General features: G+C 45.2%; 1 long non-coding RNA gene across 1 annotated transcript in view; it reads left to right on the top strand.

The window, feature by feature from the left end:
* The window catches only part of LOC148477072 (uncharacterized), a 204234-nt gene that overhangs the window by 52528 nt on the left and 130674 nt on the right, over positions 1 to 21032 (top strand). The window contains exon 2 of the long non-coding RNA XR_015872559.1: positions 6559 to 6728. This is a non-coding gene — a long non-coding RNA (uncharacterized LOC148477072). The remainder of the gene's footprint in view (positions 1 to 6558; positions 6729 to 21032) is intronic.

Here is a 21032-nt window from a genome sequence, read left to right as displayed (position 1 = left end):
CATTGTATATGTGATTTTGTGCCCTTGCAACAAATTGTATGTGGGCAAAACTATTCGCATGCTTAAGAAGAGGATTGGAATGCATAGGATCTCTATAAAAAAAGCCACATTCAAATTAGATGCCAGCACACCACCTGTGGCCAAACATTTCATCTCTTGTGGACATACAATTAAGGACTTTTGTTTCATGCCTATAGACCATGTGCCTCCATCATGAAGAGGGGGTGACAGACATCGTTTATTATTACAGAGAGAATGCAAGTGGATTTATAAATTGAATTCGATGGCTCCGTCTGGCCTTAATGAGGAATTATTGTTCACTCCGTTCATTTGAAGATCGTTTCTCTCTATGTGGTCGTCTTATGTATGGTTATCTTTAGATATTCCACTTATGGCTTGTATGTATTGTGACACAGTCAGATTAGGGGTCCCTCTCCTGGGTAGAGGTCTCCTTCCTTACACACACACACAGCAGCAGGGAAGCAGCACACCAGTCTGGATGCGAGTACAAGCTGGTCGGCGCCAGCCTTTATTGTACAGTGTCAGAAATAACATAAAGAAAACATAAACATAAATCCTAGCCCTGTCGGGGCACTAACTTCACAGGTGGTTCCCTCACTACCAGAACCTGGCAGGGCCTAATGCCCTCACCAGCAACAAAGGCACAGCACAACACTCAGTTAGGTTTTCAAGTGTCTCTGAGCAAACTCCCTGCCTGCTCTCCCAGGTGAGACATTCAGCCCTAAACACACTAGGCTTATATTGGCCACTCTCAGGTGGAAACCCTAACAAGCCTGTTACCAGGCTGCGAGAACCAAAACCTGGAGTGGCCGTGGGTGGAGCCCTCCCTCTCCTCTCACCCACAACCCCCAGGTCCCAAACCGGCTTTTCAGAAAGCCGAGACTCAAGCCTGCTACACTGCAGACTTTCTCCTGGGGGTTTAGAACACATAAGACAGGAATCTGGGACAAATGTACCTGCCACAGACCACTTTACCAGTGATCCTATCACATATCCCCCCCTTTGTTTCAACCTGTGGGGCGGAGCAACTGAAGCCCCCAAACAATGAACGCATGACAACGCGTCTGCATTGGCCAGCTGTCTTCCTGGCCTGTGTTCCACTGCAAATTTAAAAGTTTGTAACGCCAAGAACCATCTCGTAATTCTCGCATTACTGTCCTTATTTTCGGACATCCACTTCAAAGGGGCATGGTCAGTGATCAATTTGAACTTTCTTCCAACCAAGTAGTACCTGAGAGCCTCTAACGCCCACTTTATGGCCAACGCCTCCTTCTCCACTGTGGCATAGTTTCTCTCATGTACATTCAACTTTCTGCTAAGATAGAAAATAGGGTGTTCCTCACCCTCCTTGTTCTGGGACAGGACCGCTCCTATACCTACTTCTGATGCATCGGTTTGTACTATGAATTCCCTTTCAAAATTAGGAGTCATCAGGACTGGTTGGGAACACAACGCTACTTTCAACTCCTGAAAAGCTTTCTCTGCCTCAGGACTCCATTCTACCATGACTTTTTGTTTGCCTTTGGTCAGGTCAGTCAGTGGGACTGCCATGGTGGCAAAGTTGGGTATAAACCTCCTGTAGTACCCCGTAATTCCCAAGAAGGCTCTCACCTGCTTCTTATTCAGAGGCCATGGCCAGTTTTGTATGGCATCAACTTTATTGAGCTGAGGCTTTATCAGGCCTCTGCCAATGGTGTATCCCAGATATTTTACTTCATCCATGCCTAGACAACGCTTTTTTGGGTTGGCTGTCAAACCTGCCTTATAGATGGAGTCCAACATTGCTTGTACCCTGGGTAAGTGAGACTGCCAATCAGGACTATGAACGACCACGTCATCCAGATAAGCAGCCGCATACCATCTATGGGGCCTTAGAATCCTGTCCATCATTCTTTGGAAGGTAGCAGGTGCCCCATGTAGCCCGAAGGGCAACATCTTGTACTGAAACAAGCCCTCTGGCGCTGAAAAAGCTGTCTTTTGTTTGGTGCTCTCGGTTAACGGTACTTGCCAATACTCTTTGGTTAGGTCAAGAGTGGTTAAATACCTTGCCGTCCCTAGTCTCTCAATCAGTTCATCCACTCTTGGCATTGGGTAGGCATTGAATTTTGAAACACTGTTCAACTTTCGGAAGTCATTGCAGAAATGCACACTCCCATCAGGCTTTGGAATCAACACAATGGGACTTGACCATTCACTATGTGATTCATCAATAACCCCTAACTCTAGCATATTTTTAATTTCTTTTGACACCGATTCTCTTTGTGCTTCTGGTAACCTATAGGGCTTTAGATTAACTTTAACCCCTGGGTCAGTGATTATGTCATATTTAATGACTGAGGTTTTCCCAGGTACGTCAGAGAACAGCACCCTATTTCTGATCAGAAACTCCTTGACCTCTTGTTGTTGAATTGCCGACAGGGTTTTTGCCACTGTCACTTTGGGAACTAAGGGCCCTGGATATACTGGAGGGGCTCGGACGGCCGACAGTACCGTTCTATCTTTCCAGGGCTTTAACAGATTTATATGGTATATCTGTTCCGGCTTTCTTTTCCCCGGCTGGTAAACTTTGTAATTGACCTGTCCCACTCTTTCTAAGATTTCAAAGGGCCCTTGCCATTTAGCCAAAAGTTTATTTTCCACAGTGGGAACCAACACTAACACTCTGTCCCCAGGAGCAAAGCTGCGTAACCGGACATTGCGGTTGTATACCCTCTGCTGTGCCTGTTGAGCCTGTTCCAGGTGCTCTCTCACTATCTGCACTACCGCAGCAATTCTCTCCTGCATTTGAGAAACATACTCAATCACCGTTTTGTAAGGACTAGACTGCCCCTCCCATGTCTCTTTGGCAATGTCTAGTAACCCCCTTGGGTGTCTCCAATACAACAAGTCAAAGGGTGAAAACCCGGTGGAGGACTGGGGAACCTCTCTTATGGCCAACAATAAATACGGCAATAAGTAATCCCAATCCCTACCATCCTTGTCGACCACTTTCCTAAGCATGTGTTTTAACGTCTTGTTAAACCTCTCGACCAGCCCATCGGTTTGGGGGTGATAAACCGAAGTTCTTAACTGTTCAATTTTGAACAGGCGGCATAACTCTTTCATGACTTTTGACATAAACGGTGTACCCTGGTCAGTTAGTATCTCCTTGGGTATACCCAGCCTGCTAAAGACATGAACTAGCTCTCTGGCAATGGTCTTGGTTGAGGTATTGCGCAACGGGATCGCTTCCGGGTACCTGGTAGCATAATCCATTATGACCAGAATATACTGGTGTCCCTTGGCAGACTTCATTAAGGGTCCAACCAAATCCATCGCTATTCTTTCAAACGGCACCTCTATAATAGGCAGGAACTAGTGGACCCTTAAAATGTGGCCTGGGAGCATGATACTGACACTCAGGGCAGGATGCGCAAAAGTCAGACACCTCTTTATGAAGCCCGGGCCAGAAAAACCTCTGCATTATTCGCTCAGTGGTTTTCTCTACCCCTAGATGGCCTGCCATTATATGACCATGGACCAGATCCAACACTGTTCTTCTGTAGGCTTTGGGAACTATTAGTTGTTCCACAATATCTTCCCCCTTCTTAGTCACCTGATATAACAAATCCTGACACATTGCCATGTGGGGATAGGACAAAGGACTATCAGGGTCTACGGGTTTACCATCAACTACTTTTACATTCTCCCTGGCTTTTACCAAAGTAGGGTCATTCAACTGCTCCAAGACCTCTCTTCTGACCTCTAAATCAGGCAGATGATCACCTGGCCCAACAACACTTCCCACCTCAATGGGAGGCACATCAGTTGGCGGGCCACCGTCACGCTCCGCATTCTCTAGTTCGCCAACCATAGTAGAAAAAGGGAATAACTCTGACTCAGAAGAAATTCCCTCCTCCACTACATCGACAACCTTCTCAAATGGATCGGGGGTTGTTCACCTCTGGAACAAAATGGCTTTCCCACAACTTCCAGAAGTGAGCAAAGTCTCTCCCCAATATTGCATCGTACACCAGACCATGCACCAAACCCACAGAAACTATAGCAGAGCCACATGGTGTCTCGATGTTTACCTTGGCCGTAACATAATATCGAGTATCCCCATGTATGCAGGTCACACCAACAGTTTTCCCCTTACGCCTCAAGGGGTTTACCAGCTCAGCTTTTATAAGTGTCACCAAGCTACCAGAGTCTAACAGTGCCTCTACTCGGTTACCATCTACAGTGAGTACACACACGTGCTTATCAGTCTCAGCCTGCCGGTCAGCCGTACAGGCTGTCTGTGCAAAGAAAGACCCCCTGCGGTAGACATGAGCAGTATCACATTGCATAGGTTCAGTTGTAAGTGAACAATTAGCGGCAATATGGCCGAAGCCACCACATCGGAAACACTGAGTCATATTAATGTCTAGACGTTTACGGGGCAAGAACCTTCCTGGCCTGGCAGGCCTGTCTCCAGGTTCTACACCCTCAGTCTTAGGTACATTCCACTGCCCAGCACCCTTCTCACCTGGAACAGTCTTACCAGTGTCTGTGGGAGTTCGCCGGTGCGCCATCGGGGCTCGGTGGGGCATACTCATCAGCTCCTCAGCCGCCACGTACCTCTCCACCAGCTCGACCAACTGGTCCACGGACTTAGGGTCTGCATGGCTCACCCACTTGCACAGAGTCACAGGTAATGATCTCAGGTACCGGTCCATCATGACCCTTTCCACGATCTGTGGTCCCGTCAGCGTCTCGGGCTGTAGCCATTTGAGGACAGATGGACGAGGTCATGCATCTGTGAACGTGGAGGCTTGTCCCTATGGAACTCCCAGCGGTGGACCCGTTGGGCACGAACAAAGGTGGTGACTCCCAAGCGAGTTAGGATCTCCTGTTTTTAGTTTTTTTATAGTCCTTGGCATCAGCCAGGCATAAGTCAAAATAGGCCTTTTGTGGCTCCCCAGACAAAAAAGGTGCCACCAGACTTGCCCACTGCTCCTTGGGCCAACTCTCCCTTTCGGCCGTTCTTTCAAACGCGGTGAGATAGGCCTCCACATCATCGCCCGAAGTAATCTTTTGGAGGAAGTGACTGGCTCGTACAGAGTGAGTGGGGGTGGGAGGACCAGTAGTAACCTCTCTGGGCCGGGCAACCAGGTGCTGTACCACCTCTCTTATGGCCTGGCTGTTTTCCGCTAAGGCCTGGCGGGTTTCCTCAATGGCGACCTGTTGAAGTCTGTTAGTCTCCTGCTGAGCTGCTGTAGCTTGGAGCAAGGCCTTAATAATGTCTTCCATTTTGTCCTGGGGTGTAGGTTGGAAGCTGAACCTTGCCTATCTGAGCATTGGCTGATGCCTCCTCTATGGGACTCCAAGGACACAGCGTTATTTCCACACTCACAAATTGGGTGTCTGTCCCTTTAAGTTTTAAACGGAAAGTTTTCCTCTTGCTGCAACTTCAGTGTGTGTGGTTGCCCGCATTCTCCACCATATTGTGACACAGTCAGATTAGGGGTCCCTCTCCTGGGTCGAGGTACACACACACACACACACACACACACACACACACACACACACACGTCTGGATGCGAGTACAAGGTGGTCGGCGCCAGCCTTTATTGTACAGTGTCAGAAATAACATAAAGAAAACATAAACATAAATCCTAGCCCTGTCGGGGCACTAACTTCACAGGTGGTTCCCTCACTACCAGAACCTGGCAGGGCCTAATGCCCTCACCAGCAACAAAGGCACAGCACAACACTCACAGTTAGGTTTTCAAGTGTCTCTGAGCAAACTCCCTGCCTGCTCTCCCAGGTGAGACACTCAGCCCTAAACACACTAGGCTTATATTGGCCACTCTCAGGTGGAAACCCTAACAAGCTTGTTACCAGGCTGCGAGAACCAAAACCTGGAGTGGCCGTGGGTGGAGCCCTCCCTCTCCTCTCACCCACAACCCCCAGGTCCCAAACTGGCTTTTCAAAAAGCCGAGACTAGAGCCTGCTACACTGCAGACTTTCTCCTGGGGGTTTAGAACACATAAGACAGGAATCTGGGACAAATGTACCTGCCACAGACCACTTTACCAGTGATCCTATCACAGTATCATTAGTATCCATGTGGCTCTTGATATTCAATATTGGCTGTCCAGTATTAGCCTTGTAGTTTATTTATGTCACTCCTTGTATGTATATGTGTATGTCTAATGGTATTGTGTATATATTTGTTGTGTGTGTTTTTATATATTTTGTGGTGATTAATTCACTAGACCTACATTGTGACATTAATATTGATCCATGGGTTTGTTATATTTATTGGTCTAGATCATTGCATCATTTGATGTAATGGATTAATATTAATAATGTCTAATTGTTTTTGAAATATGTGCTAGATCTGTGACATTATACATGGATCTCACTGTTGGGTCTTGTTTCTCATATGTTGTTTTAAAGTGTGTATATGTGTGTCAATATCTGTTCTTGTTTACACGTATGCTGTTGCCTTGGCCACCTGATCTCCGCCCCTTTGAGTGCGCCTGACCACTCCCCCCGTTTCTGTTGTAGGTGTGACTCGGCTCTGTCTGTCCGGATGTGTAGTAGCGGCGTTCCCGTCGTGTCACTTCTGGTACAGCGGAACTTGCAGTGAGACCTCCAGAAACGGGTGTGAGTTAGAGTGTTCCTCTTGGGTGCCGGGCTCCGGTGATGGCACATGGCGGCGACATGCGTGTGAACAGGTGAGTACAATGCTCTCTAATTACTTCTATTATATTAAGCCTTGTCATATTGAGTACTAACAAGGCTGACCCTTGATAAAGGCTAGATGTGCCGAAACGGCCCGTTGGGATGGCCGGTCACTATCGTTCTCCCCACTGTTGAAAGCTTGCAGTGTCGGATGAGTACTTTACAAATTATTCATTGAAGTTGGCTCTATGATGGCTTTTTTATATATTCTCTTTTTGACACTGCATTAAAAAATGCTTTATTGATATCATTTGATTTGGTGGTGTGCTGGTTCCTCAGGTTTACCCTATTTGGGAAACTTGTGGTATTGCTGATATATATATATATATTTATGAGATGTGCGGTTCGGTTCTCCAGAAACCCGAATTTCGTGAATCCGGGTATATCCGAGTCGCAGTTCTAATCTCCTGAGGAGATCCAGGTAAATCCGGGTTGCGGTTCTGATCTTTTTGAGGTTCGGAATTCGGAGTTTAAATCCGAATTTCGGGTTTTGGATTGCATAAATTACATGATTGTAGCTGTTTTTAAAACTTTTTATCTATTTAATTTAAAAAAAAAAAAATACAAAACACTTGAGGGTGGTTTTGCAAAACCGAATCCAGATCCAAAACCTTGAAGGAGATAAACCAAAACACGGGGGTCGGCGCACATTATATATATATATATATATATATATATATATATATATATATATATATATATATATATATATATATGAATATTAGGGGTGAGCGGGTTCGGATCTCTGAAATCCGAACCCCCCCCGAATCCGAGGCAGATCCGAGTCAGGCTCGACTTTTCCCGCCTGACTCGGATCTGAAATCGAGGCAAAACGTCATCATCCCGCCTTCCGGATCTCGCGGGTTTTGGATTCTATAAAAGGTCCCCGCGTCTGTGCCATTTCTCAATCCGGCTGTGGACAGTGAAGAGGGAGGGTGGGAGTTAGGGCTGGATGGGCTGTGTTGTCTTGTGCTGTGCTGCTGTTGTCCATAGGGGCTGTGTCCACTCCTCCAAAGTCCATAGGGGCTGGCTGGGCTGTGTTGTGCTGCTGTTGTCCATAGGGGCTGGCTGGGCTGTGTTGTGCTGCTGTTGTCCATAGGGGCTGGCTGGGCTGTGTTGTGCTGCTGTTGTCCATAGGGGCTGGCTGGGCTGTGTTGTGCTGCTGTTGTCCATAGGGGCTGGCTGGGCTGTGTTGTGCAGTGTCCCATAAAGGCTGTAGTCCTAAAGGGGTGCTGTAGTGTTGTCCAGGGGGTGATCTGTCAATCATGGGTGCTTGATCCGAGTGCAAAAATCACATTTATTTCTGTGTTTGTGTGCACTGTAGCTGCACATGCATCAACGAAGGAGCAGCGCCAAGCGTGCGCCTGTGTCATAAGTAAAGGGCCGGCTAGCTCATCTCTTAAAGGGTGGTGTAACCCCCAAAGTGCACTCCTAAAAAATTAAAAATTCTTCTTTTCTGTATTGTGAATTGCGTGCACTGTAGCCACACGTGCATCAACAAAGGAGCAGCGCCAAGCGTGCGCCTGTGTCATAAGTCTGTTAAAGGGTGGTGTAACCCCAAAGTGCACTCCAAAAATTCTTCTTTTCTATGTTTGTGTGTGCCTTAGCTGCACGTATATATCAATATAACATAAATGCAGGACCAAACTTTGTCCGATTAAAAATAAAATAGGGAAAGACAAAGAACCACTTCCTCCTAGTGCTGAAGCTGCTGCCACTAGTCATGACATAGACGATAACATGCCATCAACGTCGTCTGCCAAGGCCGATGCCCAATGTCATAATAGAGGGCATATAAAATCCCAAATGACACAGTTCAGGAAAATGACCTTAAAAAAAACATTTAAATCATCTGAGGATAAACGTAAACTTGCCAATATGCCATTTACGACACGGAGTGGCAAGGAACGGCTAAGGTCTTTCCCTATGTTCATGACTAGTGGTTCAGCTTCACATGACGATGGAAGCCCTCCTCCCGCCACAAAAATCAAACAAGTTAAGCTGGCAAAAGCACAGCGAAGAACTGTGTGTTCTAAGAAGATATCACAAATCCCCAAGGAGAGTCCAAGTGTGGTGGCGGTTGCGATGCCTGACCTTCCCAGCACTGGACGGGAAGAGGTGGCTCTTTCCACCATTTGCATGCCCTCTGCAAGTGCTGAAAGGAGCACCCACAGTCCACTTGCTGATATGCAAATTGAAGATGTCACTGTTGAAGTACAACAGGATGAGGATACTGGTGTAGCTGGCGCTGAGGAGGAAGTTGGCGAGGAGGATTCTGATGGTGATTTTGTTTGTTTAAATCAGGCTCCGGGGGGAGACAGTTGTTGTCCGTGGGATGAAAAAGCCCATCACGGTCATGCCTGGGCAGAAGACCAAACATTCCACCTCTTTGGTCTGGCAATATTTCTATCCAAATCCGAACAACAACTGTCTTGCCATATGTACCATATGTAAAGGTGAAATAAGTAGGGGTAGGGACGTTAACCACCTAGGAACATCCTCCTTAATACGTCACCTGCAGCGCGTTCATAAAAAGTTACTGTCAAGTTCAGAAACTTTGGCTAAGACCGTAAGCAGTCCAGGGAGACCTAAATCCCTTTGTCCTGTTGTATCCAAGCACCTGCAAACCACACCGTCAACTCCCTCCTTGTCAATTTCCTCCTTAGTCAGGATCGGAAATTGTAGTCCTGCAGGCCATGTCACTGGCATGACTGACTCTCCTATCTGGGATTCCTCCGGAGGATCCTACATTGCTACGACTACTGCTGCCGCTGCTGCTGTTGCTGCTTGGAGTCGTTCATCATCCCAGAGAGGAAGTAGGAACACCACTACTTTTACTAAACAATTGACCCTCCAACAGTCCTTAGCGAGGAGGATGAAGTACGACAGCAGTCATCCTGAAGCAAAATGGATAACTGAGGCCTTGACTGCTATGTTAATGTTAGACGTGCGTCTGGTATCCACCATTAGTACAGTGGGATTTAGACAATTGATGGAGGTAGTGTGTCCCCGGTTCCAAATCCCATCTAGATTCCACTTCACTAGGCAGGCAATATCGATACTGTACAGAAACGTCAGAAAAAGTGTACTCAGTGTCCTAAAAAATGCAGTTGTACCCAATGTCCACTTAACCACGGATAAGTGGAACAGGGCAGACTAAGGACTATATGACTGTGACAGCCCACTGGGTAGATGTATCACCTTATGCAGCAACAACAGCAGCGTCACCAGTAGCAGCATCTCAGAAACGCCAGCTCGTTCCAAGGCAGGCTACACTGTGTATCACCGGTTTCAGTAAGAGGCACACTGCTGACAACCTCTTAGATAAACTGAGGGAATTTATTGCCCAGTGGCTTACCCCACTTAGACTCTCCAGGGCACTTGTGATATCTCACAACGCCACCAATATTGTGCGTGCATTACATCTGGGCAAATTCCAGCACGTCCCATGTTTTGCTCACACAATAAATTTGGTGGTGCAGAATTTTCTGAAAAACAACAGGGGCATGCAGGAGATGCTTTGGGTGGCCTGAAAAATTTCTGGCCACTTTCGCCATTCAGCGACTGCGTGCCAAAGCCTGGAGCGCCAGCAAACACTCTTGAACCTGCCCCGCCATCACCTGTAGCAAGAGGTTGTGATGCGGTGGAACTCAACCCTCTATATGCTTCAGAGGATGGAGGAGCAGCAAAAGGCCGTTCAAGCCTATACATCCACCTATGACATAGGCAAAGGAGGGGGTATGCACCTGACTCAAGCGCAGTGAAGAATGATTTCCGTGTTGTGCAAGGTTCTCCAGTCCTTCGAATTTGCCACACGTGAAGTCAGTTCAGACACTGCCAGCTTGAGTCAGGTCATTCCCCTCATCAGGCTTTTGCAGAAGCAGCTGGAGAAAGTGAAGGAGGAGCTAAGATGGAGCGATTCCGCTCGGCATGTGGGACTTGTGGATGAAGCCCTTCATTCGCTTTGACCACCCTCTAATCCTGGCAATCTGTTGAATCAGACCACTACATTTTGGCCACCGTGCTCGATCCTAGGTTTAAAGCCTATATGGTGTCTCTTTCCAGCTGACACAAGCCTGCAGAGGTGCAAAGACCTGCTGGTGAAAACACTGTCAGCTGAAGCGGAACGTGACACGTCAACAGCTCCTTCTTCATTTTCTCCCGCAACTGGGGCAGCCAGGAAACAACTTTGGTATCGTAAGCAACCCGCTGCCGGTGATGCAGGGCAGGCAGGACCAAGTTTGGACTAGGGATGTGCAGGCTCGGTTCTACTCGGTTCCGTTCGGATTTTTTTACCGAATCTTATTGGGTATCAGCTGTCATGAGTTTTGGATAGCCAATAAGATTCGGTCAAAAAAAACGAACAGAACCGAGTAGAACCGAGCCTGCACATCCCTAGTTTGGACATATGGTCTGGACTGAAGGACCTGGCAACAATTTCTGACATGTCTACTGTCACTGCATATGATACTGTCACCATTGACAGAATGGTGGAGGATTACATCTGTGACCGCATCCAAGTAGGCATGTCAGACAGTCCGTACATGTACTGGCAGGAAAAAGAAGCAATTTGGAGGCCCCTGTACAAACTGGCTCTATTTTACCTGAGTTGCCCCCCTCCAGTGTGTACTCCGAAAGAGTGTTTAGTGCAGCCGGGAACCTTGCCAGCGAAGGGCATAGGAGGTTGCTTCCACAAAATGTGGAGAAGATGATGTTCATAAAATGAATTATCAACTCTTCCAGGGAGACCAGCCTCCAGAACGTACAGAGGGACCTGTGGTGGTTGATTCCAGCGGGGATGAATTAATACTCTGTGAGGATGAGTATGTACACAACACTGAAGAGGGTGAGGAATTGGTGGATGAGGAGGATGAGGACGACATCTTGCCTCCGTAGAGCCAGTTTGTGCAGGGACAGATTAATTGCCAGCTTGTTTGTGGGGGCCCAAATGAACCAATCATTTCAGCCACAGTCATGTGGCAGACCCTGGCGCTGAAATGATTGGTTTGTTAAAGTGTGCACGTCCTGTTTATACAACATAAGTGTGGGTGGGAGGGCCCAAGAACAATTCCATCTTGCACCTCTTCTTCTGTTTTTTCTTTGCATTATGTACTGTTTGGGGCCTAGTTTTTCAAACTGCCATCCTGTCTGCCACTGCAGTGTCACTCCTAGATGGGCCACGTGTTTGTGCCGCCCACTCGTGTCGCTTAGCATAGTCATCCAGCTACCTTGGTGCAACCTTTTGGACTAAAAACAATATTGTGAAGTGTGAGGTGTTCAGAATAGACTGGAAATGAGTGGAAATTAAGGTTACTGAGGTTAATAATAGCTTAGGAGCAGAAAAACCCACAAATTCTGTGATTTTTTAATGTTTTTATGCTTTTTTTAAAATAAAATACAGATCCAAAACACAAACCCCAGAACCCAAAACACGGAAGGGTGGTTTTGGCAAAACCAATCCAGATCCAAAACACGAAGAAAGATCCAGATCCAAAAGCAAAACACAAAAAGTGGCCGGTGCACACCCCTAATAAATAAAATATATATATATATATATATATATATATATATATATATATATATTTATATTATACAGACTGCAGTAGTCCGGCACTCCCATAAACCAAATACAATGTGCTCGGGTGCCTCCTTAGTTGAACTGATAGGATAGCAAAAAATAGTAGTGGCACTCCCAGTCTCAAAGCAGCAGGTAGATAAATATGTTTTGATCCATATAAAGGAAAAACAGGCAGACGTTTCGGGGCATCAGCGCCCCTTTGTTAAGGTGAGGTTTTTTTTTTAATAATCTGTATACAGCTGTTACACCTGTGACATCCCTGTGTATTATGCTACTTGATTCAGTAAATCTATGAACTGGTTAAGCTGTACTACATGTGGACTAACTGCCACCAGCACCAACACCTGCGTTACATATTCAACACCACATGTAGCCAAGTATATTGTATCCTGGCATAGCAAATTGTATGGAGGACTACTGTTACCAGCACGTCTGCTTGCACTTCACACTCCACTGACTCTGCCAAGTGTTATCACAGATTACTTTGTTGTCCAGAGTGTTATCACAGATTACTTTGCTAATAATTACTGTGTGTATGTTTGCAAGAGTAACATTTTCACTTTAGTGTTGCCAGGCTTAGAGACCGGCATTGAATTAACGTTGTTTTTGATTTTTGCTGATCCTTCATCCATTCTAAAATCTTCATTCCTACTACCAATTGTCCATCACTAATCCAGGGCTTGCGGCAACGAGACCCTACCACAAGGGTCTCGTCGCAAGACCATCTTCCTGGCCGCTCGCTATAGCTGTGGGTGGTCACCCACAGCTATACGAGCGGCCAGGAGGCCGCTTTAAAAATTAAGAGGGAAGGCCCTGATTCAGAGCGAGCGCTCTGAATCAGGGCCTCAGTTTTATAGTCTATATTAAAGTAGATTTTGCCTTTAGTAAATCCTTGATTTGCAAATCACACAGAAAATCACCTATAAATACACCAAGAAGCCAAAATCGACCTTTAGTAAATATACCCCCCAAGTGTCTATTAAATGCATGTATATCCCTGACTTGAGGCATTTAGCTACTAGAGGCCTTGTGGGCATATCATGATCTGTGGACATAGACACTCTCTTTAACCATTATACAGGTGGTACGCTTCAACTAATTTTCAAGCAAGGATTCAGTTTCATATTCATCACCTTTTTCCAGGGGTGTATCTACGAGCCCAAACACCCCTGGCAACTTAATGGACGGCGCCCCTTTTCCCCCATATTTTCAGAATAATTACACTCTGTACTATTACGTCTGCCCAGCCAGCCTCCATGTTTCATCAGCCAGCACTTCTGCCTCCCCAGCCACCCCCCTCCTGCCTCCCCAGCCACCCCCCCTCCTGTCTCCCCAGGCATCCACCTTCTGTCTCGCCTGTCATCCCTCTCGTATCTCCCCAGCCATCCCTCTCCTCTCTCCCCAGACCTCCCCCTCCTGTCTCGCCAGCCATCCCCCAACTGGTTCCACAGCCAGCTCCCTTCTGTCTCGCCAACCAGCCCCCCTTCTGTCTCCAAGCCAGCCCCACTTCTGTCTGTTAAGCTAGCCCCTTTTCTGTCTCCCCAGCTCCTGCCCCTGGCCCCCGCATCCAGCCCCCACAGCTCACAGATACTTACCATCTTCTGCCTGGCTGCAGCTGTGGCTGACTCCTCAGTGCAGCGATGCAGCATAACGACACATGCACCTTGTCTAAAAAAAAAAACCACTTTATTAATTCATTGTACCAGGCAGCCAACGGCAAGTGCCAGCGGCTGCCCGGCCCTGAAGATCAAGGAGCCAGGGGCGTACCCAGGACTCCAGTCCTGGCAGTCCAATCTTGATTCTACCCCCTGACCACGGGTGGCACCGTCGGATGGCGCCCCCCCCTCAGCCGGCGCCTCTGGCGAGTGCCATCCTGGCCAAGGGGTAGATACGCCTCTGTCTTTTTCTGTATAGATATCTTGCCTGTTGTCAATATCGTCTAGTTTGTCACTTGTAACAGAAAGATGACTGTGAATATTTCTTGTACATCTTGGTAGAGGATGTTAAAGTGGGAAAATATTGATATAAAATTCCATCCCTAGATCTTCCCCATTCAATAATAACAATGCAACAATATAAGGATATTTTAACAGTTTTTGTAATTCTACATTTCTTATAAATTAGTTTAATTTACTCACTCTTTAATAAATACTGAAATCTGTTGACTTTATAACCCAGTTAATTTTCCATTAGGCACATGAGGCACGTGCCTAGGGGTGCCACTTGCTTGAGGGTGACATTTGGACACTTGTTTTTTAGTTGTCAGTCCAAACTTTAGCAGTAACTACAAAATATTTCTATTGTACCATCCTGTTATATTATATTAAACTGCCAATCGTCAAATGAGGACTTTTAACCAAACAATGAAATAATAAAATTGGGCAGAGGGGGGACAACCATTACTGTTGTGCCTAAGGGTGCCCGAACCCCAAAATCCGCCATTGTTATAGTCTTTAATATATTTTGCTTCTCAAACTCTCTTTTTCAGATAATCATTTAAAATGGCCATATGGACAGGTAATTTGTTACATTGAAACTGTTATTCAGTTGTTACAAGACCACGGTTTAACAAACTCGATTTCCAGTAATGCTATTTGTACAATGTACAAATGTAAGTGACTTTGGAGGAGATGTGTATGAAAACAGTTAACGAAGAGAAAAATACATTTTCTCTAAGTTTTTATGGAAACATTTAATGATTTCGCCATTGGCGATGGAAAATCATTCAGATGTTATTAAAAAATGATAGGCTCACTTTTGTGACTTATCGTGTTTTTCACATATCGTCAGGATTACCTGGCAGCATGTGTACCACTTGCAGCGGCCTGTCAGCTTCAGTAGACATCTCAGGTTGTGCATGATGTGTTACGCATATGTACGTAGTGGCGCCGTCCAGGAGATAAGACACAGAACATCAGAATTAGGCTGATGCGCTGTGGGTCTTGCAGGGATCGCAGGAGGGGGGAGTTTTCTCTCACCACTCCGGCGGCTGAGATGGTAATACCGTACATCTCGGTGTTATTGCTTCCTGCTTCTCCATGATAAGAGGCGAAGCAGGAAGAACTATAGCGGCAAGATGTGCCGCTATAGTACATCTGCCCATTTATCTATTGTGACTGGATATTGAGTGAAGAAGCAGAAGATCCAGTCTGCCCTGTGTAATTTATTTGAAATGCTTTGGACCTGTTATAAATATTGGATGAAGTGTGCTGTTATCCCTCCCTCTATCCACACCTTTTTAATGTTTTACTGTGTATATGCTTATGCTGATTTTAACAACGCTGCATTCCACTTTTTACTACTTGAAAAATAATTGGATAAATTAATTATATACCTATAATAAGGAGAATCAATGTCTTCAGGTAAGTGATGTGCAGACCCTCCCCCAAGACCCCTTACAGTTACCTGAAATTACTGGAAAATTCAGGAGGTGAATGCGGTATAGAAGAATGACCATTCTGAATTTTAATTGACTGCAACAAAGGAATAGAGCCAAGTGAGTTAAGGGTTTTCTTGTGCTAAACTTCTTGTCCTATGCAGACTGTGCATTTTAAAGGATATGCAAACCGCATTCTGCTTCGCTTGTGCCAATTTCACCATAACAAACTACATTATATTTGGGAAGTTGCACATATGGTATAGTGCATAAATAGCCATCAATGCAAAATACTAATTAACGTTAATAAAACAAAATGGCCACTTCTTTTGGTGAGGCTATCCACATTACATAGCCTTATAAAACCCTCTATATTAAAAACACAAAATTGTATAAATGTTACTGTGAACATAGTGGAGAGTTTGTCACAGGGAACAATACTATTTTTCCTTAATGGCTTCAATTTAAGTGCTGTTTAATTGTGGTTAACACTGTGGTCAGATGAACATATGCCGCTAATTTATGAACAATGCCTTAAAGCTGCACTACCACCTACTGTAACATTTTACAAACTCTCTCCTTACTCCTAACCACAGCCTCAAAGGCTGCTCCTTGTAATCAATATACCTGGGATTCTGTCAGTTCTGTAATACAGATTATCAGGGGTATTCAATATGGAGTGAAAACGCAGTTTCTGCGAGGTTTTCGCTCGGATGACGTCATTTTCGCCGGTTTTACTTTTACACCGTATTCAATTTGAAAACTTTTCGACGGTGCAAAAAGTATATTGCATTCGGCCCTGCGGAAAAGTATCACCAAGGAATGGGTGGCGGAAAAAAGTGCAGAATTGGGTTTTTGGGGTGCAACATTTCGGAAACCACACTGTGACCTTCAGACAGTCCCCCAAAGGTAAACTGTGTAAAAAAAAAAAAAATACCTCAGAGGACACCAAAAAAAGCACTTTCATTTTGGGGGCGAAAAAAAAAATTGGGGGGGGGGGTACAAAGTTAAAAACAAGCAAACTACAATCTAGGGAGGTCCCCAAGTATGCCCCAGGTGTTTATTTCATTGCAGGTGTTTGCGGCAGGTGGATTTTATACGTTTTTTAAATCTTCACTTTAGCAACTTTTAAATATGCTCACCCCCATTTTTCAAGTACCCAAAATTTGCTGGAACTACTTATTTTCAGCCAAAAACACTTCTAAATACTATTCTACTATTCTTCACCCCCTTCCCATGTCCCCAAAATAGCAGCTATTAAGCCCATTTAAAGACCCCAAAATCCATCAGCAGGGCTAATCGGGGGTATCCAGAGTGATCCCCCATGTCAGAGCATCTTTTTGGGGGTGTTAGGGTGATTTCCCCAAAAATCAGCAAAGTTTTCGCTGATTTCACATTCGCAGGGTGCCATTTTCGCCGATTTCATATTGAATACGGGTATAATCGGGGGCGCGCGCGATACTTTTTCGCCGGCAAAAGCTCCGATGTGTGGCGAAAACTTTGACACACATAGACGGCGAAGTTTTCGTTTCATATTGAATACCCCTATATGTCTGGTTCACCCACTCACCCCCCTGGTTATGTCTTAGAACAGAGAATCCCTGGGCTTCGGTTAGTGGGAAAAGTTTGTGTAGGAAAATGATACAACAGGTTGTAACGCAGCTTGTGATGGTCAGCTATTATACAATTGGTACGTAAAGTAGAATTACTGAAACAAAAAGAATTTCACCAATGTTTAAAATATTGACTACTTTGAGTATGTGTGATTTTGCTTTTGCCAAACTTTGTTATACAAAGGATTCCGGAGCTGGCAAGCGGTGTAGTATGAAAAGTTGACCATCAGAATGTCGACACCAGATTGTCGGCATACATTTTTTTTGCATATTGTAGCCTAACCCTAACCTTTAACCTAACCCTAAAAATAACACATAATGGTGAAGACATGTTGAATGTCGGCATTATGAACATGCCAATATTTTAACTATGTCGACACTTGAATATTGAAATTTTTCTTGTCAACCTAATGTCCATGTCGACATTCATAACCTGTCAACATCCTAGTGTCAACCTTCTGAATGTTGACACTCTGACCGGATTCTGTTGGCAAGGGGTTAATAAAATTGTATGTGTAGAAGTGGACAAGATGTGAGATAGCTATTGACAAGCGGTTACTGACTGACAGACAGAGGTATTGATGATTCTTTGGATTGCTGACTTGTGTGGTTGAGAAAGCTGACAGCTGACATGGTAGAAAGAAAAGGTGGGGGCAGGAGTGATAGAGGAATGGAGAGAAGGGAGTAACAGAGAACCCCCTATGGTGACATATTCTTAATGTGAAAATCAAAGTCAAATATTTGTTGAAGAAAAACTAACAGTGTACACCTATATGCCTTCCGCTTTATATCCAGTGTTTCTCATCCTTTATTTCATGTTTCATCATTCTATTTCCCTCGTTGTGTTTTTTTTTTTTTTACTTTCTATTTTAATTTAACATAGTGTTTTTTTTCCACATTATCTTAACAACATATTGTTATTCTTTTGTTAGTTTTTTCTTACCATCATTGCTTCTGTCTCACTTGTATTTGCAGATTTGCCTTTTCATTGGTTTGCTCCTGCAGTCTGGAATGGGAATTTAATCTGTAATAAATAGTCAGACCATTATAGTGTCATAATCGGAGATGAGCCCCCCACTGATCATAGTCTGCATGTGTGTAAGATTTGAACCCTTCCTTCCCATATCGCTAGGATAGCCGCATAAATATTAGCAGAAAAAGATTAGAGGGAAGAAAAAAACATAAGTGGCAAAAAGGAATATAATGTACTATACAGCAAATTACTTGGAGGTAAAATAACAATAATAATATTGTAAACACTGACCATGGTTACAATCATTTAAATGCTGTTTTTAATAGCATTTTCTGTAACTAGTAAACTGTATATAAATGAAATTGAATATGGGCCTGATTCAGATTGGTACATAAACTCGATGGTTTACGTACAAATCCGATTGTTTGGGGTCTGTGCATGTGCAGAACGGGTCCTGCAATCTCGCTCGCAGATCCCCTAAGCCGCAGCATGATTGATATGCTGCAGTATTTGAGAGGTGGAGCGGGGGCGTTTCTGGGCTGCGTTCCCGGAAATGGGGGCATGTTGTTGCCCCCTTTTTCTGGGAGTGCTGAGGCCAGGGTCAGCGTCCGTGGATACCAGTGCCGGTTTGATCCTATAACAGGGCCACTCCACTTGATAAAGACGCCAGCGAGCATTGAAACGCGTTGTGAGTGACAGTGAATTTACATTCAGTACCTGCAAAGCCTATTTCTAACCATTGAAATAGAGCACCCGGCTTCTATACCATCTGTAAAGCTCATGGATTAGGCTTGTTACCATCTGGTACGGATGCATTATTGCTTATATATATTTTAAAGATTAAAAAGTGATTTTTATCTACATCCTGAGTTTTTCTTCACTTTCATATATGTGACCAATGGGAAGTTGAGGAAAAATATACGGAGAAAAGAAACCTGTATGAGTCTGAATATGTCTTACTGATGTAAGCTTATAGTAAGCATTACTTTATGCATATTCTGCTACGTGCACTAAAGGTGTATTCTACTACTGAGCACATCCTTGGGAATCAGTGGACTCATTCTTCAGTAACTGTGTACATCTTAATAGTTATGTAACCCATTTTTTGTATTTTGTTTCTCATATCATGATAATCCACGTTGGAGTTATGAGAAAATAAGACCGCTTTGTTGGAATATTACAGCTGCACATTTGGGATCTGTGTCTCCCGTTGGATTTTGACCTCTCAGCGCTGTGTATGGTTTTCTCTGTTGTATCTATGTATGTATATGAAGTGGTGTTTCATTTTTTAAACCAGAGCTGCTGTGAGGTCTTGCGCCCTATAATTTAGTGTGTTTTTTCGTTTTACGGATTTCCATGCACTAGAGTTCTAGATCAAGTGAAGCCCAGAGCAAGAATTTCCTTTGATCCCCCCCTCAAACTCATTGCCAAATAGTCTCACACACATGCTGCCCCTTTGCCTACCCCCATAGCCACACACACTGTCCCATATCTTTCCCCCATAGCCATGTACACTGCTCCATAGCCTGCCTCCATAGCCACACACACTGCCCTCATAGCAACAAACACTGCCCCCATAGCCTGCTCCTACTGCCCCATAGCCACACACACTGCAAAATTCCATAAAATGTATTACTCGCTGCCCCATGGACCTGGTGTTATGTACGTTCTTCAGCTGCTCCGGCATCCATGCCAGGCCCGAGTCCACTCACTGTGCTCTTCTGTGTGGTGAGGTATGCAGGGAGGAACTTGCATGCAGCCCCAGCCCATAATGAATGAATACAGAGGAGGAGACGGATCATATCGGGAGTTGCAGAGAGGGTGGCCGGTGATGCACTGACAGTGGTATCATTGATACAACACCTCAGGTCGGCCAGACAGAGCAAAAGAGCTTCTGTTAGAAGTGCAGGGATGTGCCCTTCAAGGCTTCAGTGCTCCAGGCGATGGCCCAGTCAGCCAATTCCATGAGCCGCACCTGTGTGCTAGTACCACTGCTATCTCAACAAATATGCAAATGCTAATATCATCCTTTCCCGTGTGCGACAGAGTACAAGCGCTGAGAAGTCCATTTTCAGAATCCGTGGACTGTGCCACTAATGATGATTGTAAACACTCCACCATTGGCACTTGCGGTAGTCTAGGGTTTACTCAGGCTATTCTTCTCAAGTACTCATGTGTGATTTCTGCAGCCAAATCGGGAAATCAGTAGAAGTTTTAAATAGACCACCTCCTGAGTTTCCCTGAAACCTACACAGATCAATGTGATTTGTGTATGTTTCAGCATGAAAACAGTGCGTAATCGGTTAATTAAAAAAAAAAAATGACATAGGATCCCCCCCAAAAGGCATAACCAGCCCCCTGGCTGCTCAGCCAGTCCTGGTTCCTAAAAATACAGGAGGGAAAATTAGTAGGGTCCCCCCATATTCTAGGAACCAGCACCTGGCTGCTGGCCAGTCCTGGTTTTAAAAATAGGTGGAAAAAAAATGTGTAGGGGTCCCCCTATGTTTAAAACCAGCACTGGACCAAAACCGACTGGGGTGTAATGCCACAGCCAGGGGACCCTATCACTGGGTCTCCCCTGCCAAAGCATTATCACCCCAAGCCAGTCAGCCCAAGCTGGGAATCTCAGGGGAGGTAAGGACCCCCCCAATAAAGGGTTCCCCCCTCTCCCGAACATCCCAGGCTTAATCTAAAGCCCGGGACTCTTCCCCGCACCCCTGGGCTGTGGCTGTGGGGGTAATAATGGTGTAAAAATTT

Source organism: Taudactylus pleione, unplaced genomic scaffold (genome assembly GCF_031769625.1).
Source record: "Taudactylus pleione unplaced genomic scaffold, aTauple2 ptg000749l, whole genome shotgun sequence".
NCBI classification, from domain to species: domain Eukaryota; kingdom Metazoa; phylum Chordata; class Amphibia; order Anura; family Myobatrachidae; genus Taudactylus; species Taudactylus pleione.
The sequence above is the reverse complement of the archived record's forward strand: the minus strand, read 5'-3'. Positions and strand labels throughout refer to the sequence as shown.